The sequence below is a fragment of the Taudactylus pleione genome, unplaced genomic scaffold (genome assembly GCF_031769625.1).
Source record: "Taudactylus pleione unplaced genomic scaffold, aTauple2 ptg000021l, whole genome shotgun sequence".
Lineage (NCBI taxonomy): Eukaryota > Metazoa > Chordata > Amphibia > Anura > Myobatrachidae > Taudactylus > Taudactylus pleione.
Window position 1 is genome coordinate 16,297,501 of NW_028284423.1, and position 26,067 is coordinate 16,323,567.

General features: G+C 31.5%; 14 non-coding genes across 14 annotated transcripts; all 14 read left to right on the plus strand.

Moving 5' to 3' along the window:
• The first annotated feature begins 682 nt into the window (after window positions 1-682).
• Window positions 683-754, plus strand: TRNAC-GCA (transfer RNA cysteine (anticodon GCA)). Its single transcript has one exon. It is a non-coding gene; the product is annotated as a tRNA-Cys (tRNA).
• Window positions 755-3,832: 3,078 nt separating this feature from the next.
• Window positions 3,833-3,904, plus strand: TRNAC-GCA (transfer RNA cysteine (anticodon GCA)). Its single transcript has one exon. It is a non-coding gene; the product is annotated as a tRNA-Cys (tRNA).
• A 1,380-nt stretch (window positions 3,905-5,284) lies between these two features.
• On the plus strand, window positions 5,285-5,356 carry TRNAC-GCA (transfer RNA cysteine (anticodon GCA)). Its single transcript has one exon. It is a non-coding gene; the product is annotated as a tRNA-Cys (tRNA).
• Window positions 5,357-7,099: 1,743 nt separating this feature from the next.
• Window positions 7,100-7,171, plus strand: TRNAC-GCA (transfer RNA cysteine (anticodon GCA)). The gene has a single exon. It is a non-coding gene; the product is annotated as a tRNA-Cys (tRNA).
• A 1,743-nt stretch (window positions 7,172-8,914) lies between these two features.
• TRNAC-GCA (transfer RNA cysteine (anticodon GCA)) lies at window positions 8,915-8,986 on the plus strand. The gene has a single exon. It is a non-coding gene; the product is annotated as a tRNA-Cys (tRNA).
• Window positions 8,987-10,675: 1,689 nt separating this feature from the next.
• TRNAC-GCA (transfer RNA cysteine (anticodon GCA)) lies at window positions 10,676-10,747 on the plus strand. The gene has a single exon. It is a non-coding gene; the product is annotated as a tRNA-Cys (tRNA).
• Window positions 10,748-12,436: 1,689 nt separating this feature from the next.
• TRNAW-CCA (transfer RNA tryptophan (anticodon CCA)) lies at window positions 12,437-12,508 on the plus strand. Its single transcript has one exon. It is a non-coding gene; the product is annotated as a tRNA-Trp (tRNA).
• A 1,688-nt stretch (window positions 12,509-14,196) lies between these two features.
• On the plus strand, window positions 14,197-14,268 carry TRNAC-GCA (transfer RNA cysteine (anticodon GCA)). Its single transcript has one exon. It is a non-coding gene; the product is annotated as a tRNA-Cys (tRNA).
• Window positions 14,269-15,957: 1,689 nt separating this feature from the next.
• On the plus strand, window positions 15,958-16,029 carry TRNAC-GCA (transfer RNA cysteine (anticodon GCA)). The gene has a single exon. It is a non-coding gene; the product is annotated as a tRNA-Cys (tRNA).
• Window positions 16,030-17,771: 1,742 nt separating this feature from the next.
• TRNAC-GCA (transfer RNA cysteine (anticodon GCA)) lies at window positions 17,772-17,843 on the plus strand. Its single transcript has one exon. It is a non-coding gene; the product is annotated as a tRNA-Cys (tRNA).
• Window positions 17,844-19,532: 1,689 nt separating this feature from the next.
• TRNAC-GCA (transfer RNA cysteine (anticodon GCA)) lies at window positions 19,533-19,604 on the plus strand. Its single transcript has one exon. It is a non-coding gene; the product is annotated as a tRNA-Cys (tRNA).
• Window positions 19,605-21,346: 1,742 nt separating this feature from the next.
• On the plus strand, window positions 21,347-21,418 carry TRNAC-GCA (transfer RNA cysteine (anticodon GCA)). Its single transcript has one exon. It is a non-coding gene; the product is annotated as a tRNA-Cys (tRNA).
• Window positions 21,419-23,107: 1,689 nt separating this feature from the next.
• On the plus strand, window positions 23,108-23,179 carry TRNAC-GCA (transfer RNA cysteine (anticodon GCA)). Its single transcript has one exon. It is a non-coding gene; the product is annotated as a tRNA-Cys (tRNA).
• A 1,380-nt stretch (window positions 23,180-24,559) lies between these two features.
• TRNAC-GCA (transfer RNA cysteine (anticodon GCA)) lies at window positions 24,560-24,631 on the plus strand. The gene has a single exon. It is a non-coding gene; the product is annotated as a tRNA-Cys (tRNA).
• Window positions 24,632-26,067: the final 1,436 nt, after the last annotated feature.

The following is a 26,067-nucleotide window of genomic DNA, read 5'->3' on the forward strand; positions in this document are numbered from 1 at the left end:
TAGGAGAAGCCTTATTGCAGTATCAGTCTGAGTTCAATCCCTAATCCCACCAACAGTTCCAGAACCTCAATTTAATTTCTGTCCTTTCTATAGTAATATATTTAGAATAGTATAATATAACTGAACATGAAACATGTGTACTTTAATACTCACCCTCTTTGATAATTAAATAAGGAATTATTAAGCAATTATATTGCAGTGTTCTGGAACTGTTGTTGTAATTGGGGGTTAATCTCAGACTAATTTTGCAACTACGCCATTCGAGTTTATGCATCAAACATTAATTTTGAACACCTGAGCCCACAAGCCCAAAAATCAAAATGTCCTATTTTATTAGCAATAATATACTGTTGTCAGCTACTTTTTGAAATAATTTATATAGGTTTATTGCTAAGAATTTGTATTTTCTTAGTTCTGTTTGGCCTCCCAAAATTTAAAGTCACAATATGTCCTGATGTCACTATTACTGACGAAATTGGAGCTTTAGATGATCAAAGTTCCTTTTTGAGCATGCTCACAGCTTACACCTATGTGAACTCTGCAATCAAGCCCAGATTAATAACTCCAAAGCATCACCATAAATATACATATTAATTTTTTATCCTATAAGACAACATATATAGTACAAACACCTATACTGTCTGATTGCAATGTGAATGTTTTTAAAAGCTTGTAGGCAATTGGGGGTATAGCTCAGTGGTAGAGCATTCGACTGCAAATCGAGAGGTCCCTGGTTCAAATCCAGGTGCCCCCTTTACCTAGCTTTTAATGTGTAAAGTTACTTAATCAATTTGCAGTTTACAGCTAGTTTGAAACTCAAGTACAGGAAAAGCTAACACAAGTAAGAGCAAGAAAACAAAAAAAGTGAAACCTTAACATTATATACTTCCTGAGAGCACAGTTAGAGTGGTAGACTTCATTTTTTTGATAGAGATTTTAACAGAAATCTATAATTTATAGAAGGCAAATATAAAGTACCTACCTAGATTCTCTTAAAATAGTACTTTCATTCCAAAATGGTTAAAAATGAAGAAGTAGGAGAAGCCTTATTGCAATATCAGTCTGAGTTCAATCACTAATCCCACCAACAGTTCCAGAACCTCAATTTAATTTCTCTCCTTTCTATAGTAATATATTTAGAATAGCATAATATAACTGAACATGAAACATGTGTACTTTAATACTCACCCTCATTGATAATTAAATAAGGAAAAGCATCACTTACATAGTGATACTTTAACATTATAAACTACCTGATAGCACAGTTAGAGTGGCAGATTTAATTTTTTTGATAGAGATTTTTACAGAAATCTATAATTTATAGAAGGCAAATATAAAGGACCTACCTAGTTTCTCTTAAAAAAGTACTTTCTTTCCCAAATGGTTAAACTGAAGAAGTTTGAGAAGCCTTATTGCAATATCAGTCTGAGTTCCATCCCTAATCCCACCAATAGTTCCAGAACCTCAATTTAATTTCTGTCCTTTCTATAGTAATATATTTAGAATAGTATAATATAACTGAACATGAAACATGTGTACTTTAATACTCACCCTCTTTGATAATTAAATAAGGAATTATTAAGCAATTACATTGCAGTATTCTGGAACTGTTGTTGTAATTGGGGGTTGATCTCAGACTGATTTTGCAACTAGGCCATTCGAGTTTATGCATCAAACATTATTTTTGAACATCTGAGCCCACAAGCCCAAAAATCAAAATGTCCTATTTTATTAGCAATAATATACTGTTGTCAGCTACTTTTTGAAATAATTTATATAGGTTTGTTGCTAAGAATTTGTATTTTCTTAGTTCTGTTTGGTCTCCCAAGATATAAAGTCACAATATGTCCTGATGTCACTATAACTGACCAAATTGGAGCTTTAGATGATCAAAGTTCCTTTTTGAGTATGCTCACAGCTTACACCTATGTGAACTCTGCAATCAAGCCCAGATGAATTTCTCCAAAGCATCAACATAAATATACCTATTAATCTTTTATCCTATAAGACAACATATATAGTACAAACACCTATACTTTCTGACTGCAATGTGAATGTTTTTAAAATCTTGTACGCAATTGGGGGTTAAGCTCAGTGGTAGAGCATTTAACTGCAGATCCAGAGGTCCCTGGTTCAAATCCAGGTGCCTCTGGATCTGCAAAGGTACTGAATCAATTTGCAGTTTACAGCTAGTTTGAAAATCAAGTACAGGAAAAGCTAACACAAGTAAGAGCAAGAAAACAAAAAAAGTGAAACTTTTTTTAATATTATATACTTCCTGATAGCACAGTTAGAGTGGTAGATTTAATTTTTTTGATAGAGATTTTAACAGAAATCTATAATTTATAGAAGGCAAATATAAAGTACCTACCTAGATTCTCTTAAAATAGTACTTTCTTTCCGAAATGGTTAAAAATGAAGAAGTAGGAGAAGCCTTATTGCAATATCAGTCTGAGTTCAATCCCTAATCCCACCAACAGTTCCAGAACCTCAATTTAATTTCTGTCCTTTCTATAGTAATATATTTAGAATAGTATAATATAACTGAACATGAAACATGTGTACTTTAATACTCACCCTCATTGATAATTAAATAAGGAAAAGTATCACTTAAATAGTGATACTTTAACATTATAAACTTCCTGATAGCACAGTTAGAGTGGCAGATTTCATTTATTTGAAAGCGATTTTTAAAGAAAACTATAATTTATAGAAGGCAAATATAAAGGACCTACCTAGTTTCTCTTTAAAAAGTACTTTCTTTCCCAAATGGTTAAACTGAAAAAGTAGGATAACCCTTATTGCAATATCAGTCTGAGTTCAATCCCTAATCCCACCAACAGTTCCAGAACATCGATTTAATTTCTGTCCTTTGTATAGTAATATATTTAGAATAGTATACTATGACTGAACATGAAACATGTGTACTTTAATACTCACCCTCATTGATAATTAAATAAGGAAAAGCATCACTTAAATAGTGAAACTTTAACATTATAAACTTCCTGATAGCACAGTTAGAGTGGCAGATTTTATTTTTTTTATAGAGATTTTTACAGAAATCTATAATTTATAGAAGGCAAATATAAAGGACCTACCTAGTTTCTCTTTAAAAAGTACTTTCTTTCCCAAATGGTTAAACTGAAGAAGTATGAGAAGCCTTATTGCAATATCAGTCTGAGTTCAATCCCTAATCCCACCAACAGTTCCAGAACCTCAATTTAATTTCTGTCCTTTCTATAGTAATATATTTAGAATAGTATAATATAACTGAACATGAAACATGTGTACTTTAATACTCACCCTCTTTGATAATTAAATAAGGAATTATTAAGCAATTATATTGCAGTGTTCTGGAACTGTTGTTGTAATTTGGGGTTAATCTCAGACTAATTTTGCAACTAGGCCATTCGAGTTTATGCATCAAACATTAATTTTGAACACCTGAGCCCACAAGCCCAAAAATCAAAATGTCCTATTTTATTAGCAATAATATACTGTTGTCAGCTACTTTTTGAAATAATTTATATAGGTTTATTGCTAAGAATTTGTATTTTCTTAGTTCTGTTTGGCCTCCCAAAATTTAAAGTCACAATATGTCCTGATGTCACTATTACTGACAAAATTGGAGCTTTAGATGATCAAAGTTCCTTTTTGAGTATGCTCACAACTTACACCTATGTGAACTCTGCAATCAAGCCCAGATTAATTTCTCCAAAGCATCACCATAAATATACATATTAATCTTTTATCCTATAAGACAACATATATAGTACAAACACCTATACTTTCTGACTGCAATGTGAATGTTTTAAAAAACTTGTATGCAATTGGGGGTATAGCTCAGTGATAGAGCATTCGACAGCAGATCGAGAGGTACCTGGTTCAAATCCAGGTGCCCCCTTTACCTAGCTTTTAATGTGTAAAGGTACTGAATTAATCTGCAGTTTACAGCTAGTTAACTAGCTTTTAATGTGTAAAGGTACTGAATCAATCTGCAGTTTACAGCTAGTTTGAAACTCAAGTACAGGAAAAGCTAACACAAGTAAGAGCATGAAAACAAAAAAAGTGACACTTTAACATTATATACTTCCAGATAGCACAGTTAGAGTGGTAGATTTCATTTTTTTGATAGAGATTTTTACAGAAATCAATAATTTATAGAAGGCAAATATAAAGGACCTACCTAGTTTCTCTTAAAAAAGTACTTTCTTTCCGAAATGGTTAAAAATGAAGAAGTAGGAGAAGCCTTATTGCAATATCAGTCTGAGTTCAATCCCTAATCCCACCAACAGTTCCAGAACCTTGATTTAATTTCTGTCCTTTCTATAGTAATATATTTAGAATAGTATAATATAACTGAACATGAAACATGTGTACTTTAATACTCACCCTCATTGATAATTAAATAAGGAAAAACATCACTTAAATAGTGATACTTTAAAATTATAAACTTCCTGATAGCACAGTTAGAGTGGCAGATTTCATTTTTTTGATAGAGATTTTTACAGAAATCTATAATTTATAGAAGGAAAATATAAAGGACCTACCTAGTTTCTCTTAAAAAAGTACTTTCTTTCCCAAATGGTTAAACTGAAGAAGTAGGAGAAGCCTTATTGCAGTATCAGTCTGAGTTCAATCCCTAATCCCACCAACAGTTCCAGAACCTCAATTTAATTTCTGTCCTTTCTATAGTAATATATTTAGAATAGTATTTTATAACTGAACATGAAACATGTGTACTTTAATACTCACCCTCTTTGATAATTAAATAAGGAATTATTAAGCAATTATATTGCAGTGTTCTGGAACTGTTGTTGTAATTGGGGGTTAATCTCAGACTAATTTTGCAACTACGCCATTCGAGTTTATGCATCAAACATTAATTTTGAACACCTGAGCCCACAAGCCCAAAAATCAAAATGTCCTATTTTATTAGCAATAATATACTGTTGTCAGCTACTTTTTGAAATAATTTATATAGGTTTATTGCTAAGAATTTGTATTTTCTTAGTTCTGTTTGGCCTCCCAAAATTTAAAGTCACAATATGTCCTGATGTCACTATAACTGACGAAATTGGAGCTTTAGATGATCAAAGTTCTTTTTTGAGTATGCTCACAGCTTACACCTATGTGAACTCTGCAATCAAGCTCAGATTAATTTCTCCAAAGCATCACCATAAATATACATATTAATCTTTTATCCTATAAGACAACATATATAGTACAAACACCTATACTTTCTGACTGCAATGTGAATGTTTTTAAAATTTTGTACGCAATTGGGGGTATAGCTCAGTGGTAGAGCATTCGACTGCAGATCAAGAGGTCCCTGGTTCAAATCCAGATGCCCACTTTACCTAAATTTTAATGTGTAAAGGTACTGAATTAATCTGCAGTTTACAGCTAGTTAACTAGCTTTTAATGTGCAAAGGTACTGAATCAATTTGCAGTTTACAGCTAGTTTGAAAATCAAGTACAGGAAAAGCTAACACAAGTAAGAGCAAGAAAACAAAAAAAGTGAAACTTTAACATTATATACTTCCTGATAGCACAGTTAGAGTGGTAGATTTCATTTTTTTGATAGAGATTTTAACAGAAATCTATAATTTATAGAAGGCAAATATAAAGTACCTACCTAGATTCTCTTAAAATAGTACTTTCTTTCTGAAATGGTTTAAAATGAAGAAGTAGGAGAAGCCTTATTGCAATATCAGTCTGAGTTCAATCCCTAATCCCACCAACAGTTCCAGAACCTCAATTTAATTTCTGTCCTTTCTATAGTAATATATTTAGAATAGTATAATATAACTGAACATGAAACATGTGTACTTTAATACTCACCCTCATTGATAATTAAATAAGGAAAAGCATCACTTAAATAGTGATACTTTAACATTATAATCTTCCTGATAGCACAGTTAGAGTGGCAGATTTCATTTATTTGAAAGCGATTTTTAAAGAAAACTATAATTTATAGAAGGCAAATATAAAGGACCTACCTAGTTTCTCTTTAAAAAGTACTTTCTTTCCCAAATGGTTAAACTGAAAAAGTAGGAGAACCCTTATTGCAATATCAGTCTGAGTTCAATCCCTAATCCCACCAACAGTTCCAGAACATCGATTTAATTTCTGTCCTTTGTATAGTAATATATTTAGAATAGTATACTATGACTGAACATGAAACATGTGTACTTTAATACTCACCCTCATTGATAATTAAATAAGGAAAAGCATCACTTAAATAGTGAAACTTTAACATTATAAACTTCCTGAGAGCACAGTTAGAGTGGCAGATTTTATTTTTTTTATTGAGATTTTTACAGAAATCTATAATTTATAGAAGGCAAATATAAAGGACCTACCTAGTTTCTCTTTAAAAAGTACTTTCTTTCCCAAATGGTTAAACTGAAGAAGTATGAGAAGCCTTATTGCAATATCAGCCTGAGTTCAATCCCTAATCCCACCAACAGTTCCAGAACCTCAATTTAATTTCTGTCCTTTCTATAGTAATATATTTAGAATAGTATAATATAACTGAACATGAAACATGTGTACTTTAATACTCACCCTCTTTGATAATTAAATAAGGAATTATTAGGCAATTGTATTGCAGTGTTCTGGAACTGTTGTTGTAATTGGGGGTTAATCTCAGACTAATTTTGCAACTACGCCATTCGAGTTTATGCATCAAACATTAATTTTGAACACCTGAGCCCACAAGCCCAAAAATCAAAATGTCCTATTTTATTAGCAATAATATACTGTTGTCAGCTACTTTTTGAAATAATTTATATAGGTTTATTGCTAAGAATTTGTATTTTCTTAGTTCTGTTTGGCCTCCCAAAATTTAAAGTCACAATATGTCCTGATGTCACTATAACTGACGAAATTGGAGCTTTAGATGATCAAAGTTCTTTTTTGAGTATGCTCACAGCTTACACCTATGTGAACTCTGCAATCAAGCTCAGATTAATTTCTCCAAAGCATCACCATAAATATACATATTAATCTTTTATCCTATAAGACAACATATATAGTACAAACACCTATACTTTCTGACTGCAATGTGAATGTTTTTAAAATTTTGTACGCAATTGGGGGTATAGCTCAGTGGTAGAGCATTCGACTGCAGATCAAGAGGTCCCTGGTTCAAATCCAGATGCCCACTTTACCTAAATTTTAATGTGTAAAGGTACTGAATTAATCTGCAGTTTACAGCTAGTTAACTAGCTTTTAATGTGCAAAGGTACTGAATCAATTTGCAGTTTACAGCTAGTTTGAAAATCAAGTACAGGAAAAGCTAACACAAGTAAGAGCAAGAAAACAAAAAAAGTGAAACTTTAACATTATATACTTCCTGATAGCACAGTTAGAGTGGTAGATTTCATTTTTTTGATAGAGATTTTAACAGAAATCTATAATTTATAGAAGGCAAATATAAAGTACCTACCTAGATTCTCTTAAAATAGTACTTTCTTTCTGAAATGGTTTAAAATGAAGAAGTAGGAGAAGCCTTATTGCAATATCAGTCTGAGTTCAATCCCTAATCCCACCAACAGTTCCAGAACCTCAATTTAATTTCTGTCCTTTCTATAGTAATATATTTAGAATAGTATAATATAACTGAACATGAAACATGTGTACTTTAATACTCACCCTCATTGATAATTAAATAAGGAAAAGCATCACTTAAATAGTGATACTTTAACATTATAATCTTCCTGATAGCACAGTTAGAGTGGCAGATTTCATTTATTTGAAAGCGATTTTTAAAGAAAACTATAATTTATAGAAGGCAAATATAAAGGACCTACCTAGTTTCTCTTTAAAAAGTACTTTCTTTCCCAAATGGTTAAACTGAAAAAGTAGGAGAACCCTTATTGCAATATCAGTCTGAGTTCAATCCCTAATCCCACCAACAGTTCCAGAACATCGATTTAATTTCTGTCCTTTGTATAGTAATATATTTAGAATAGTATACTATGACTGAACATGAAACATGTGTACTTTAATACTCACCCTCATTGATAATTAAATAAGGAAAAGCATCACTTAAATAGTGAAACTTTAACATTATAAACTTCCTGAGAGCACAGTTAGAGTGGCAGATTTTATTTTTTTTATTGAGATTTTTACAGAAATCTATAATTTATAGAAGGCAAATATAAAGGACCTACCTAGTTTCTCTTTAAAAAGTACTTTCTTTCCCAAATGGTTAAACTGAAGAAGTATGAGAAGCCTTATTGCAATATCAGCCTGAGTTCAATCCCTAATCCCACCAACAGTTCCAGAACCTCAATTTAATTTCTGTCCTTTCTATAGTAATATATTTAGAATAGTATAATATAACTGAACATGAAACATGTGTACTTTAATACTCACCCTCTTTGATAATTAAATAAGGAATTATTAGGCAATTGTATTGCAGTGTTCTGGAACTGTTGTTGTAATTGGGGGTTAATCTCAGACTAATTTTGCAACTAGGCCATTCGAGTTTATGCATCAAACATTAATTTTGAACATCTGAGCCCACAAGCCCAAAAATCAAAATGTCCTATTTTATTAGCAATAATATACTGTTGTCAGCTACTTTTTGAAATAATTTATATAGGTTTATTGCTAAGAATTTGTATTTTCTTAGTTCTGTTTGGCCTCCCAAAATTTAAAGTCACAATATGTCCTGATGTCACTATTACTGACGAAATTGGAGCTTTAGATGATCAAAATTCCTTTTTGAGCATGCTCACAGCTTACACCTATGTGAACTCTGCAATCAAGCCCAGATTAATAACTCCAAAGCATCACCATAAATATACATATTAATTTTTTATCCTATAAGACAACATATATAGTACAAACACCTATACTTTCTGACTGCAATGTGAATGTTTTTAAAATTTTGCACACAATTGGGGGTATAGCTCAGTGGTAGAGCATTTGACTGCAGATCCAGAGGTCCCTGGTTCAAATCCAGGTGCCCCCTTTACCTAGCTTTTAATGTGCAAAGGTACTGAATCAATTTGCAGTTTACAGCTAGTTTGAAAATCAAGTACAGGAAAAGCTAACACAAGTAAGAGCAAGAAAACAAAAAAAGTGAAACTTTAACATTATATACTTCCTGATAGCACAGTTAGAGTGGTAGATTTCATTTTTTTGATAGAGATTTTAACAGAAATCTATAATTTATAGAAGGCAAATATAAAGTACCTACCTAGATTCTCTTAAAATAGTACTTTCTTTCTGAAATGGTTTAAAATGAAGAAGTAGGAGAAGCCTTATTGCAATATCAGTCTGAGTTCAATCCCTAATCCCACCAACAGTTCCAGAACCTCAATTTAATTTCTGTCCTTTCTATAGTAATATATTTAGAATAGTATAATATAACTGAACATGAAACATGTGTACTTTAATACTCACCCTCATTGATAATTAAATAAGGAAAAGCATCACTTAAATAGTGATACTTTAACATTATAATCTTCCTGATAGCACAGTTAGAGTGGCAGATTTCATTTATTTGAAAGCGATTTTTAAAGAAAACTATAATTTATAGAAGGCAAATATAAAGGACCTACCTAGTTTCTCTTTAAAAAGTACTTTCTTTCCCAAATGGTTAAACTGAAAAAGTAGGAGAACCCTTATTGCAATATCAGTCTGAGTTCAATCCCTAATCCCACCAACAGTTCCAGAACATCGATTTAATTTCTGTCCTTTGTATAGTAATATATTTAGAATAGTATACTATGACTGAACATGAAACATGTGTACTTTAATACTCACCCTCATTGATAATTAAATAAGGAAAAGCATCACTTAAATAGTGAAACTTTAACATTATAAACTTCCTGAGAGCACAGTTAGAGTGGCAGATTTTATTTTTTTTATTGAGATTTTTACAGAAATCTATAATTTATAGAAGGCAAATATAAAGGACCTACCTAGTTTCTCTTTAAAAAGTACTTTCTTTCCCAAATGGTTAAACTGAAGAAGTTTGAGAAGCCTTATTGCAATATCAGCCTGAGTTCAATCCCTAATCCCACCAACAGTTCCAGAACCTCAATTTAATTTCTGTCCTTTCTATAGTAATATATTTAGAATAGTATAATATAACTGAACATGAAACATGTGTACTTTAATACTCACCCTCTTTGATAATTAAATAAGGAATTATTAGGCAATTGTATTGCAGTGTTCAGGAACTGTTGTTGTAATTGGGGGTTAATCTCAGACTAATTTTGCAACTAGGCCATTCGAGTTTATGCATCAAACATTAATTTTGAACATCTGAGCCCACAAGCCCAAAAATCAAAATGTCCTATTTTATTAGCAATAATATACTGTTGTCAGCTACTTTTTGAAATAATTTATATAGGTTTATTGCTAAGAATTTGTATTTTCTTAGTTCTGTTTGGCCTCCCAAAATTTAAAGTCACAATATGTCCTGATGTCACTATTACTGACGAAATTGGAGCTTTAGATGATCAAAGTTCCTTTTTGAGCATGCTCACAGCTTACACCTATGTGAACTCTGCAATCAAGCCCAGATTAATAACTCCAAAGCATCACCATAAATATACATATTAATTTTTTATCCTATAAGACAACATATATAGTACAAACACCTATACTTTCTGACTGCAATGTGAATGTTTTTAAAATTTTGTACACAATTGGGGGTATAGCTCAGTGGTAGAGCATTTGACTGCAGATCCAGAGGTCCCTGGTTCAAATCCAGGTGCCCCCTTTACCTAGCTTTTAATGTGCAAAGGTACTGAATCAATTTGCAGTTTACAGCTAGTTTGAAAATCAAGTACAGGAAAAGCTAACACAAGTAAGAGCAAGAAAACAAAAAAAGTGAAACTTTAACATTATATACTTCCTGATAGCACAGTTAGAGTGGTAGATTTCATTTTTTTGATAGAGATTTTAACAGAAATCTATAATTTATAGAAGGCAAATATAAAGTACCTACCTAGATTCTCTTAAAATAGTACTTTCTTTCCGAAATGGTTAAAAATGAAGAAGTAGGAGAAGCCTTATTGCAATATCAGTCTGAGTTCAATCCCTAATCCGACCAACAGTTCCAGAACCTCAATTTAATTTCTGTCCTTTCTATAGTAATATATTTAGAATAGTATAATATAACTGAACATGAAACATGTGTACTTTAATACTCACCCTCATTGATAATTAAATAAGGAAAAGCATCACTTAAATAGTGATACTTTAACATTATAATCTTCCTGATAGCACAGTTAGAGTGGCAGATTTCATTTATTTGAAAGCGATTTTTAAAGAAAACTATAATTTATAGAAGGCAAATATAAAGGACCTACCTAGTTTCTCTTTAAAAAGTACTTTCTTTCCCAAATGGTTAAACTGAAAAAGTAGGAGAACCCTTATTGCAATATCAGTCTGAGTTCAATCCCTAATCCCACCAACAGTTCCAGAACATCGATTTAATTTCTGTCCTTTGTATAGTAATATATTTAGAATAGTATACTATGACTGAACATGAAACATGTGTACTTTAATACTCACCCTCATTGATAATTAAATAAGGAAAAGCATCACTTAAATAGTGAAACTTTAACATTATAAACTTCCTGAGAGCACAGTTAGAGTGGCAGATTTTATTTTTTTTATTGAGATTTTTACAGAAATCTATTATTTATAGAAGGCAAATATAAAGGACCTACCTAGTTTCTCTTTAAAAAGTACTTTCTTTCCCAAATGGTTAAACTGAAGAAGTATGAGAAGCCTTATTGCAATATCAGCCTGAGTTCAATCCCTAATCCCACCAACAGTTCCAGAACCTCAATTTAATTTCTGTCCTTTCTATAGTAATATATTTAGAATAGTATAATATAACTGAACATGAAACATGTGTACTTTAATACTCACCCTCTTTGATAATTAAATAAGGAATTATTAGGCAATTGTATTGCAGTGTTCTGGAACTGTTGTTGTAATTGGGGGTTAATCTCAGACTAATTTTGCAACTAGGCCATTCGAGTTTATGCATCAAACATTAATTTTGAACATCTGAGCCCACAAGCCCAAAAATCAAAATGTCCTATTTTATTAGCAATAATATACTGTTGTCAGCTACTTTTTGAAATAATTTATATAGGTTTATTGCTAAGAATTTGTATTTTCTTAGTTCTGTTTGGCCTCCCAAAATTTAAAGTCACAATATGTCCTGATGTCACTATTACTGATGAAATTGGAGCTTTAGATGATCAAAGTTCCTTTTTGAGCATGCTCACAGCTTACACCTATGTGAACTCTGCAATCAAGCCCAGATTAATAACTCCAAAGCATCACCATAAATATACATATTAATTTTTTATCCTATAAGACAACATATATAGTACAAACACCTATACTTTCTGACTGCAATGTGAATGTTTTTAAAATTTTGTACACAATTGGGGGTATAGCTCAGTGGTAGAGCATTTGACTCCAGATCCAGAGGTCCCTGGTTCAAATCCAGGTGCCCCCTTTACCTAGCTTTTAATGTGCAAAGGTACTGAATCAATTTGCAGTTTACAGCTAGTTTGAAAATCAAGTACAGGAAAAGCTAACACAAGTAAGAGCAAGAAAACAAAAAAAGTGAAACTTTAACATTATATACTTCCTGATAGCACAGTTAGAGTGGTAGATTTCATTTTTTTGATAGAGATTTTAACAGAAATCTATAATTTATAGAAGGCAAATATAAAGTACCTACCTAGATTCTCTTAAAATAGTACTTTCTTTCCGAAATGGTTAAAAATGAAGAAGTAGGAGAAGCCTTATTGCAATATCAGTCTGAGTTCAATCCCTAATCCGACCAACAGTTCCAGAACCTCAATTTAATTTCTGTCCTTTCTATAGTAATATATTTAGAATAGTATAATATAACTGAACATGAAACATGTGTACTTTAATACTCACCCTCATTGATAATTAAATAAGGAAAAGCATCACTTAAATAGTGATACTTTAACATTATAATCTTCCTGATAGCACAGTTAGAGTGGCAGATTTCCTTTATTTGAAAGCGATTTTTAAAGAAAACTATAATTTATAGAAGGCAAATATAAAGGACCTACCTAGTTTCTCTTTAAAAAGTACTTTCTTTCCCAAATGGTTAAACTGAAAAAGTAGGAGAACCCTTATTGCAATATCAGTCTGAGTTCAATCCCTAATCCCACCAACAGTTCCAGAACATCGATTTAATTTCTGTCCTTTGTATAGTAATATATTTAGAATAGTATACTATGACTGAACATGAAACATGTGTACTTTAATACTCACCCTCATTGATAATTAAATAAGGAAAAGCATCACTTAAATAGTGAAACTTTAACATTATAAACTTCCTGAGAGCACAGTTAGAGTGGCAGATTTTATTTTTTTTATTGAGATTTTTACAGAAATCTATTATTTATAGAAGGCAAATATAAAGGACCTACCTAGTTTCTCTTTAAAAAGTACTTTCTTTCCCAAATGGTTAAACTGAAGAAGTATGAGAAGCCTTATTGCAATATCAGCCTGAGTTCAATCCCTAATCCCACCAACAGTTCCAGAACCTCAATTTAATTTCTGTCCTTTCTATAGTAATATATTTAGAATAGTATAATATAACTGAACATGAAACATGTGTACTTTAATACTCACCCTCTTTGATAATTAAATAAGGAATTATTAGGCAATTGTATTGCAGTGTTCTGGAACTGTTGTTGTAATTGGGGTTAATCTCAGACTAATTTTGCAACTAGGCCATTCGAGTTTATGCATCAAACATTAATTTTGAACATCTGAGCCCACAAGCCCAAAAATCAAAATGTCCTATTTTATTAGCAATAATATACTGTTGTCAGCTACTTTTTGAAATAATTTATATAGGTTTATTGCTAAGAATTTGTATTTTCTTAGTTCTGTTTGGCCTCCCAAAATTTAAAGTCACAATATGTCCTGATGTCACTATTACTGACGAAATTGGAGCTTTAGATGATCAAAGTTCCTTTTTGAGCATGCTCACAGCTTACACCTATGTGAACTCTGCAATCAAGCCCAGATTAATAACTCCAAAGCATCACCATAAATATACATATTAATTTTTTATCCTATAAGACAACATATATAGTACAAACACCTATACTTTCTGACTGCAATGTGAATGTTTTTAAAATTGTGTACACAATTGGGGGTATAGCTCAGTGGTAGAGCATTTGACTGCAGATCCAGAGGTCCCTGGTTCAAATCCAGGTGCCCCCTTTACCTAGCTTTTAATGTGCAAAGGTACTGAATCAATTTGCAGTTTACAGCTAGTTTGAAAATCAAGTACAGGAAAAGCTAACACAAGTAAGAGCAAGAAAACAAAAAAAGTGAAACTTTAACATTATATACTTCCTGATAGCACAGTTAGAGTGGTAGATTTCATTTTTTTGATAGAGATTTTAACAGAAATCTATAATTTATAGAAGGCAAATATAAAGTACCTACCTAGATTCTCTTAAAATAGTACTTTCTTTCCGAAATGGTTAAAAATGAAGAAGTAGGAGAAGCCTTATTGCAATATCAGTCTGAGTTCAATCCCTAATCCCACCAACAGTTCCAGAACCTCAATTTAATTTCTGTCCTTTCTATTGTAATATATTTAGAATAGTATAATATAACTGAACATGAAACATGTGTACTTTAATACTCACCCTCATTGATAATTAAATAAGGAAAAGCATCACTTAAATAGTGATACTTTAACATTATAATCTTCCTGATAGCACAGTTAGAGTGGCAGATTTCATTTATTTGAAAGCGATTTTTAAAGAAAACTATAATTTATAGAAGGCAAATATAAAGGACCTACCTAGTTTCTCTTTAAAAAGTACTTTCTTTCCCAAATGGTTAAACTGAAGAAGTAGGAGAACCCTTATTGCAATATCAGTCTGAGTTCAATCCCTAATCCCACCAACAGTTCCAGAACATCGATTTAATTTCTGTCCTTTCTATAGTAATATATTTAGAATAGTATACTATGACTGAACATGAAACATGTGTACTTTAATACTCACCCTCATTGATAATTAAATAAGGAAAAGCATCACTTAAATAGTGAAACTTTAACATTATAAACTTCCTGATAGCACAGTTAGAGTGGCAGATTTTATTTTTTTTATAGAGATTTTTACAGAAATCTATAATTTATAGAAGGCAAATATAAAGGACCTACCTAGTTTCTCTTTAAAAAGTACTTTCTTTCCCAAATGGTTAAACTGAAGAAGTATGAGAAGCCTTATTGCAATATCAGTCTGAGTTCAATCCCTAATCCTACCAACAGTTCCAGAACCTCAATTTAATTTCTGTCCTTTCTATAGTAATATATTTAGAATAGTATAATATAACTGAACATGAAACATGTGTACTTTAATACTCACCCTCTTTGATAATTAAATAAGGAATTATTAAGCAATTATATTGCAGTGTTCTGGAACTGTTGTTGTAATTTGGGGTTAATCTCAGACTAATTTTGCAACTAGGCCATTCGAGTTTATGCATCAAACATTAATATTGAACACCTGAGCCCACAAGCCCAAAAATCAAAATGTCCTATTTTATTAGCAATAATATACTGTTGTCAGCTACTTTTTGAAATAATTTATATAGGTTTATTGCTAAGAATTTGTATTTTCTTAGTTCTGTTTGGCCTCCCAAAATTTAAAGTCACAATATGTCCTGATGTCACTATTACTGACAAAATTGGAGCTTTAGATGATCAAAGTTCCTTTTTGAGTATGCTCACAGCTTACACCTATGTGAACTCTGCAATCAAGCCCAGATTAATTTCTCCAAAGCATCACCATAAATATACATATTAATCTTTTATCCTATAAGACAACATATATAGTACAAACACCTATACTTTCTGACTGCAATGTGAATGTTTTAAAAAACTTGTATGCAATTGGGGGTATAGCTCAGTGATAGAGCATTCGACTGCAGATCGAGAGGTCCCTGGTTCAAATCCTGGTGCCCACTTTACCTAAATTTTAATGTGTAAAGGTACTGAATTAATCTGCAGTTTACAGCTAGTTAACTAGCTTTTAATGTGTAAAGGTACTGAATCAATCTGCAGTTTACAGTTAGTTTGAAACTCAAGTACAGGAAAAGCTAACACAAGTAAGAGCATGAAAACAAAAAAAGTGACACTTTAACATTATATACTTCCAGATAGCACAGTTAGAGTGGTAGATTTCATTTTTTTGATAGAGATTTTTACAGAAATCTATAATTTATAGAAGGCAAATATAAAGGACCTACCTAGTTTCTCTTAAAAAAGTACTTTCTTTCCGAAATGGTTAAAAATGAAGAAGTAGGAGAAGCCTTATTGCAATATCAGTCTGAGTTCAATCCCTAATCCCACCAACAGTTCCAGAACCTTGATTTAATTTCTGTCCTTTCTATAGTAATATATTTAGAATAGTATAATATAACTGAACATGAAACATGTGTACTTTAATACTCACCCTCATTGATAATTAAATAAGGAAAAGCATCACTTAAATAGTGATACTTTAACATTATAATCTTCCTGATAGCACAGTTAGAGTGGCAGATTTCATTTATTTGAAAGCGATTTTTAAAGAAAACTATAATTTATAGAAGGCAAATATAAAGGACCTACCTAGTTTCTCTTTAAAAAGTACTTTCTTTCCCAAATGGTTAAACTGAAAAAGTAGGAGAACCCTTATTGCAATATCAGTCTGAGTTCAATCCCTAATCCCACCAACAGTTCCAGAACATCGATTTAATTTCTGTCCTTTGTATAGTAATATATTTAGAATAGTATACCATGACTGAACATGAAACATGTGTACTTTAATACTCACCCTCATTGATAATTAAATAAGGAAAAGCATCACTTAAATAGTGAAACTTTAACATTATAAACTTCCTGAGAGCACAGTTAGAGTGGCAGATTTTATTTTTTTTATTGAGATTTTTACAGAAATCTATTATTTATAGAAGGCAAATATAAAGGACCTACCTAGTTTCTCTTTAAAAAGTACTTTCTTTCCCAAATGGTTAAACTGAAGAAGTATGAGAAGCCTTATTGCAATATCAGCCTGAGTTCAATCCCTAATCCCACCAACAGTTCCAGAACCTCAATTTAATTTCTGTCCTTTCTATAGTAATATATTTAGAATAGTATAATATAACTGAACATGAAACATGTGTACTTTAATACTCACCCTCTTTGATAATTAAATAAGGAATTATTAGGCAATTGTATTGCAGTGTTCTGGAACTGTTGTTGTAATTGGGGTTAATCTCAGACTAATTTTGCAACTAGGCCATTCGAGTTTATGCATCAAACATTAATTTTGAACATCTGAGCCCACAAGCCCAAAAATCAAAATGTCCTATTTTATTAGCAATAATATACTGTTGTCAGCTACTTTTTGAAATAATTTATATAGGTTTATTGCTAAGAATTTGTATTTTCTTAGTTCTGTTTGGCCTCCCAAAATTTAAAGTCACAATATGTCCTGATGTCACTATTACTGACGAAATTGGAGCTTTAGATGATCAAAGTTCCTTTTTGAGCATGCTCACAGCTTACACCTATGTGAACTCTGCAATCAAGCCCAGATTAATAACTCCAAAGCATCACCATAAATATACATTTTAATTTTTTATCCTATAAGACAACATATATAGTACAAACACCTATACTTTCTGACTGCAATGTGAATGTTTTTAAAATTTTGTACACAATTGGGGGTATAGCTCAGTGATAGAGCATTTGACTGCAGATCCAGAGGTCCCTGGTTCAAATCCAGGTGCCCCCTTTACCTAGCTTTTAATGTGCAAAGGTACTGAATCAATTTGCAGTTTACAGCTAGTTTGAAAATCAAGTACAGGAAAAGCTAACACAAGTAAGAGCAAGAAAACAAAAAAAGTGAAACTTTAACATTATATACTTCCTGATAGCACAGTTAGAGTGGTAGATTTCATTTTTTTGATAGAGATTTTAACAGAAATCTATAATTTATAGAAGGCAAATATAAAGTACCTACCTAGATTCTCTTAAAATAGTACTTTCTTTCCGAAATGGTTAAAAATGAAGAAGTAGGAGAAGCCTTATTGCAATATCAGTCTGAGTTCAATCCCTAATCCCACCAACAGTTCCAGAACCTCAATTTAATTTCTGTCCTTTCTATTGTAATATATTTAGAATAGTATAATATAACTGAACATGAAACATGTGTACTTTAATACTCACCCTCATTGATAATTAAATAAGGAAAAGCATCACTTAAATAGTGATACTTTAACATTATAATCTTCCTGATAGCACAGTTAGAGTGGCAGATTTCATTTATTTGAAAGCGATTTTTAAAGAAAACTATAATTTATAGAAGGCAAATATAAAGGACCTACCTAGTTTCTCTTTAAAAAGTACTTTCTTTCCCAAATGGTTAAACTGAAGAAGTAGGAGAACCCTTATTGCAATATCAGTCTGAGTTCAATCCCTAATCCCACCAACAGTTCCAGAACATCGATTTAATTTCTGTCCTTTGTATAGTAATATATTTAGAATAGTATACTATGACTGAACATGAAACATGTGTACTTTAATACTCACCCTCATTGATAATTAAATAAGGAAAAGCATCACTTAAATAGTGAAACTTTAACATTATAAACTTCCTGATAGCACAGTTAGAGTGGCAGATTTTATTTTTTTTATAGAGATTTTTACAGAAATCTATAATTTATAGAAGGCAAATATAAAGGACCTACCTAGTTTCTCTTTAAAAAGTACTTTCTTTCCCAAATGGTTAAACTGAAGAAGTATGAGAAGCCTTATTGCAATATCAGTCTGAGTTCAATCCCTAATCCTACCAACAGTTCCAGAACCTCAATTTAATTTCTGTCCTTTCTATAGTAATATATTTAGAATAGTATAATATAACTGAACATGAAACATGTGTACTTTAATACTCACCCTCTTTGATAATTAAATAAGGAATTATTAAGCAATTATATTGCAGTGTTCTGGAACTGTTGTTGTAATTTGGGGTTAATCTCAGACTAATTTTGCAACTAGGCCATTCGAGTTTATGCATCAAACATTAATATTGAACACCTGAGCCCACAAGCCCAAAAATCAAAATGTCCTATTTTATTAGCAATAATATACTGTTGTCAGCTACTTTTTGAAATAATTTATATAGGTTTATTGCTAAGAATTTGTATTTTCTTAGTTCTGTTTGGCCTCCCAAAATTTAAAGTCACAATATGTCCTGATGTCACTATTACTGACAAAATTGGAGCTTTAGATGATCAAAGTTCCTTTTTGAGTATGCTCACAGCTTACACCTATGTGAACTCTGCAATCAAGCCCAGATTAATTTCTCCAAAGCATCACCATAAATATACATATTAATCTTTTATCCTATAAGACAACATATATAGTACAAACACCTATACTTTCTGACTGCAATGTGAATGTTTTAAAAAACTTGTATGCAATTGGGGGTATAGCTCAGTGATAGAGCATTCGACTGCAGATCGAGAGGTCCCTGGTTCAAATCCTGGTGCCCACTTTACCTAAATTTTAATGTGTAAAGGTACTGAATTAATCTGCAGTTTACAGCTAGTTAACTAGCTTTTAATGTGTAAAGGTACTGAATCAATCTGCAGTTTACAGTTAGTTTGAAACTCAAGTACAGGAAAAGCTAACACAAGTAAGAGCATGAAAACAAAAAAAGTGACACTTTAACATTATATACTTCCAGATAGCACAGTTAGAGTGGTAGATTTCATTTTTTTGATAGAGATTTTTACAGAAATCTATAATTTATAGAAGGCAAATATAAAGGACCTACCTAGTTTCTCTTAAAAAAGTACTTTCTTTCCGAAATGGTTAAAAATGAAGAAGTAGGAGAAGCCTTATTGCAATATCAGTCTGAGTTCAATCCCTAATCCCACCAACAGTTCCAGAACCTTGATTTAATTTCTGTCCTTTCTATAGTAATATATTTAGAATAGTATAATATAACTGAACATGAAACATGTGTACTTTAATACTCACCCTCATTGATAATTAAATAAGGAAAAGCATCACTTAAATAGTGATACTTTAACATTATAATCTTCCTGATAGCACAGTTAGAGTGGCAGATTTCATTTATTTGAAAGCGATTTTTAAAGAAAACTATAATTTATAGAAGGCAAATATAAAGGACCTACCTAGTTTCTCTTTAAAAAGTACTTTCTTTCCCAAATGGTTAAACTGAAAAAGTAGGAGAACCCTTATTGCAATATCAGTCTGAGTTCAATCCCTAATCCCACCAACAGTTCCAGAACATCGATTTAATTTCTGTCCTTTGTATAGTAATATATTTAGAATAGTATACCATGACTGAACATGAAACATGTGTACTTTAATACTCACCCTCATTGATAATTAAATAAGGAAAAGCATCACTTAAATAGTGAAACTTTAACATTATAAACTTCCTGAGAGCACAGTTAGAGTGGCAGATTTTATTTTTTTTATTGAGATTTTTACAGAAATCTATTATTTATAGAAGGCAAATATAAAGGACCTACCTAGTTTCTCTTTAAAAAGTACTTTCTTTCCCAAATGGTTAAACTGAAGAAGTATGAGAAGCCTTATTGCAATATCAGCCTGAGTTCAATCCCTAATCCCACCAACAGTTCCAGAACCTCAATTTAATTTCTGTCCTTTCTATAGTAATATATTTAGAATAGTATAATATAACTGAACATGAAACATGTGTACTTTAATACTCACCCTCTTTGATAATTAAATAAGGAATTATTAGGCAATTGTATTGCAGTGTTCTGGAACTGTTGTTGTAATTGGGGTTAATCTCAGACTAATTTTGCAACTAGGCCATTCGAGTTTATGCATCAAACATTAATTTTGAACATCTGAGCCCACAAGCCCAAAAATCAAAATGTCCTATTTTATTAGCAATAATATACTGTTGTCAGCTACTTTTTGAAATAATTTATATAGGTTTATTGCTAAGAATTTGTATTTTCTTAGTTCTGTTTGGCCTCCCAAAATTTAAAGTCACAATATGTCCTGATGTCACTATTACTGACGAAATTGGAGCTTTAGATGATCAAAGTTCCTTTTTGAGCATGCTCACAGCTTACACCTATGTGAACTCTGCAATCAAGCCCAGATTAATAACTCCAAAGCATCACCATAAATATACACATTAATTTTTTATCCTATAAGACAACATATATAGTACAAACACCTATACTTTCTGACTGCAATGTGAATGTTTTTAAAATTTAGTACACAATTGGGGGTATAGCTCAGTGGTAGAGCATTTGACTGCAGATCCAGAGGTCCCTGGTTCAAATCCAGGTGCCCCCTTTACCTAGCTTTTAATGTGCAAAGGTACTGAATCAATTTGCAGTTTACAGCTAGTTTGAAAATCAAGTACAGGAAAAGCTAACACAAGTAAGAGCAAGAAAACAAAAAAAGTGAAACTTTAACATTATATACTTCCTGATAGCACAGTTAGAGTGGTAGATTTCATTTTTTTGATAGAGATTTTAACAGAAATCTATAATTTATAGAAGGCAAATATAAAGTACCTACCTAGATTCTCTTAAAATAGTACTTTCTTTCCGAAATGGTTAAAAATGAAGAAGTAGGAGAAGCCTTATTGCAATATCAGTCTGAGTTCAATCCCTAATCCCACCAACAGTTCCAGAACCTCAATTTAATTTCTGTCCTTTCTATTGTAATATATTTAGAATAGTATAATATAACTGAACATGAAACATGTGTACTTTAATACTCACCCTCATTGATAATTAAATAAGGAAAAGCATCACTTAAATAGTGATACTTTAACATTATAATCTTCCTGATAGCACAGTTAGAGTGGCAGATTTCATTTATTTGAAAGCGATTTTTAAAGAAAACTATAATTTATAGAAGGCAAATATAAAGGACCTACCTAGTTTCTCTTTAAAAAGTACTTTCTTTCCCAAATGGTTAAACTGAAGAAGTAGGAGAACCCTTATTGCAATATCAGTCTGAGTTCAATCCCTAATCCCACCAACAGTTCCAGAACATCGATTTAATTTCTGTCCTTTGTATAGTAATATATTTAGAATAGTATACTATGACTGAACATGAAACATGTGTACTTTAATACTCACCCTCATTGATAATTAAATAAGGAAAAGCATCACTTAAATAGTGAAACTTTAACATTATAAACTTCCTGATAGCACAGTTAGAGTGGCAGATTTTATTTTTTTTATAGAGATTTTTACAGAAATCTATAATTTATAGAAGGCAAATATAAAGGACCTACCTAGTTTCTCTTTAAAAAGTACTTTCTTTCCCAAATGGTTAAACTGAAGAAGTATGAGAAGCCTTATTGCAATATCAGTCTGAGTTCAATCCCTAATCCTACCAACAGTTCCAGAACCTCAATTTAATTTCTGTCCTTTCTATAGTAATATATTTAGAATAGTATAATATAACTGAACATGAAACATGTGTACTTTAATACTCACCCTCTTTGATAATTAAATAAGGAATTATTAAGCAATTATATTGCAGTGTTCTGGAACTGTTGTTGTAATTTGGGGTTAATCTCAGACTAATTTTGCAACTAGGCCATTCGAGTTTATGCATCAAACATTAATATTGAACACCTGAGCCCACAAGCCCAAAAATCAAAATGTCCTATTTTATTAGCAATAATATACTGTTGTCAGCTACTTTTTGAAATAATTTATATAGGTTTATTGCTAAGAATTTGTATTTTCTTAGTTCTGTTTGGCCTCCCAAAATTTAAAGTCACAATATGTCCTGATGTCACTATTACTGACAAAATTGGAGCTTTAGATGATCAAAGTTCCTTTTTGAGTATGCTCACAGCTTACACCTATGTGAACTCTGCAATCAAGCCCAGATTAATTTCTCCAAAGCATCACCATAAATATACATATTAATCTTTTATCCTATAAGACAACATATATAGTACAAACACCTATACTTTCTGACTGCAATGTGAATGTTTTAAAAAACTTGTATGCAATTGGGGGTATAGCTCAGTGATAGAGCATTCGACTGCAGATCGAGAGGTCCCTGGTTCAAATCCTGGTGCCCACTTTACCTAAATTTTAATGTGTAAAGGTACTGAATTAATCTGCAGTTTACAGCTAGTTAACTAGCTTTTAATGTGTAAAGGTACTGAATCAATCTGCAGTCTACAGTTAGTTTGAAACTCAAGTACAGGAAAAGCTAACACAAGTAAGAGCATGAAAACAAAAAAAGTGACACTTTAACATTATATACTTCCAGATAGCACAGTTAGAGTGGTAGATTTCATTTTTTTGATAGAGATTTTTACAGAAATCTATAATTTATAGAAGGCAAATATAAAGGACCTACCTAGTTTCTCTTAAAAAAGTACTTTCTTTCCGAAATGGTTAAAAATGAAGAAGTAGGAGAAGCCTTATTGCAATATCAGTCTGAGTTCAATCCCTAATCCCACCAACAGTTCCAGAACCTTGATTTAATTTCTGTCCTTTCTATAGTAATATATTTAGAATAGTATAATATAACTGAACATGAAACATGTGTACTTTAATACTCACCCTCATTGATAATTAAATAAGGAAAAACATCACTTAAATAGTGATACTTTAAAATTATAAACTTCCTGATAGCACAGTTAGAGTGGCAGATTTCATTTTTTTGATAGAGATTTTTACAGAAATCTATAATTTATAGAAGGAAAATATAAAGGACCTACCTAGTTTCTCTTAAAAAAGTACTTTCTTTCCCAAATGGTTAAACTGAAGAAGTAGGAGAAGCCTTATTGCAGTATCAGTCTGAGTTCAATCCCTAATCCCACCAACAGTTCCAGAACCTCAATTTAATTTCTGTCCTTTCTATAGTAATATATTTAGAATAGTATAATATAACTGAACATGAAACATGTGTACTTTAATACTCACCCTCTTTGATAATTAAATAAGGAATTATTAAGCAATTATATTGCAGTGTTCTGGAACTGTTGTTGTAATTGGGGGTTAATCTCAGACTAATTTTGCAACTACGCCATTCGAGTTTATGCATCAAACATTAATTTTGAACACCTGAGCCCACAAGCCCAAAAATCAAAATGTCCTATTTTATTAGCAATAATATACTGTTGTCAGCTACTTTTTGAAATAATTTATATAGGTTTATTGCTAAGAATTTGTATTTTCTTAGTTCTGTTTGGCCTCCCAAAATTTAAAGTCACAATATGTCCTGATGTCACTATAACTGACGAAATTGGAGCTTTAGATGATCAAAGTTCCTTTTTGAGTATGCTCACAGCTTACACCTATGTGAACTCTGCAATCAAGCTCAGATTAATTTCTCCAAAGCATCACCATAAATATACATATTAATCTTTTATCCTATAAGACAACATATATAGTACAAACACCTATACTTTCTGACTGCAATGTGAATGTTTTTAAAATTTTGTACGCAATTGGGGGTATAGCTCAGTGGTAGAGCATTCAACTGCAGATCAAGAGGTCCCTGGTTCAAATCCAGGTGCCCACTTTACCTAAATTTTAATGTGTAAAGGTACTGAATTAATCTGCAGTTTACAGCTAGTTAACTAGCTTTTAATGTGCAAAGGTACTGAATCAATTTGCAGTTTACAGCTAGTTTGAAAATCAAGTACAGGAAAAGCTAACACAAGTAAGAGCAAGAAAACAAAAAAAGTGAAACTTTAACATTATATACTTCCTGATAGCACAGTTAGAGTGGTAGATTTCATTTTTTTGATAGAGATTTTAACAGAAATCTATAATTTATAGAAGGCAAATATAAAGTACCTACCTAGATTCTCTTAAAATAGTACTTTCTTTCCGAAATGGTTAAAAATGAAGAAGTAGGAGAAGCCTTATTGCAATATCAGTCTGAGTTCAATCCCTAATCCCACCAACAGTTCCAGAACCTCAATTTAATTTCTGTCCTTTCTATTGTAATATATTTAGAATAGTATAATATAACTGAACATGAAACATGTGTACTTTAATACTCACCCTCATTGATAATTAAATAAGGAAAAGCATCACTTAAATAGTGATACTTTAACATTATAATCTTCCTGATAGCACAGTTAGAGTGGCAGATTTCATTTATTGGAAAGCGATTTTTAAAGAAAACTATAATTTATAGAAGGCAAATATAAAGGACCTACCTAGTTTCTCTTTAAAAAGTACTTTCTTTCCCAAATGGTTAAACTGAAGAAGTAGGAGAACCCTTATTGCAATATCAGTCTGAGTTCAATCCCTAATCCCACCAACAGTTCCAGAACATCGATTTAATTTCTGTCCTTTGTATAGTAATATATTTAGAATAGTATACTATGACTGAACATGAAACATGTGTACTTTAATACTCACCCTCATTGATAATTAAATAAGGAAAAGCATCACTTAAATAGTGATACTTTAACATTATAAACTTCCTGATAGCACAGTTAGAGTGGCAGATTTAATTTTTTTTATTGAGATTTTTACAGAAATCTATAATTTATAGAAGGCAAATATAAAGGACCTACCTAGTTTCTCTTTAAAAAGTACTTTCTTTCCCAAATGGTTAAACTGAAGAAGTATGAGAAGCCTTATTGCAATATCAGTCTGAGTTAAATCCCTAATCCCACCAACAGTTCCAGAACCTCAATTTAATTTCTGTCCTTTCTATAGTAATATATTTAGAATAGTATAATATAACTGAACTTGAAACATGTGTACTTTAATACTCACCCTCTTCGATAATTAAATAAGGAATTATTAAGCAATTATATTGCAGTGTTCTGGAACTGTTGTTGTAATTTGGGGTTAATCTCAGACTAATTTTGCAACTAGGCCATTCGAGTTTATGCATCAAACATTAATTTTGAACACCTGAGCCCACAAGCCCAAAAATCAAAATGTCCTATTTTATTAGCAATAATATACTGTTGTCAGCTACTTTTTGAAATAATT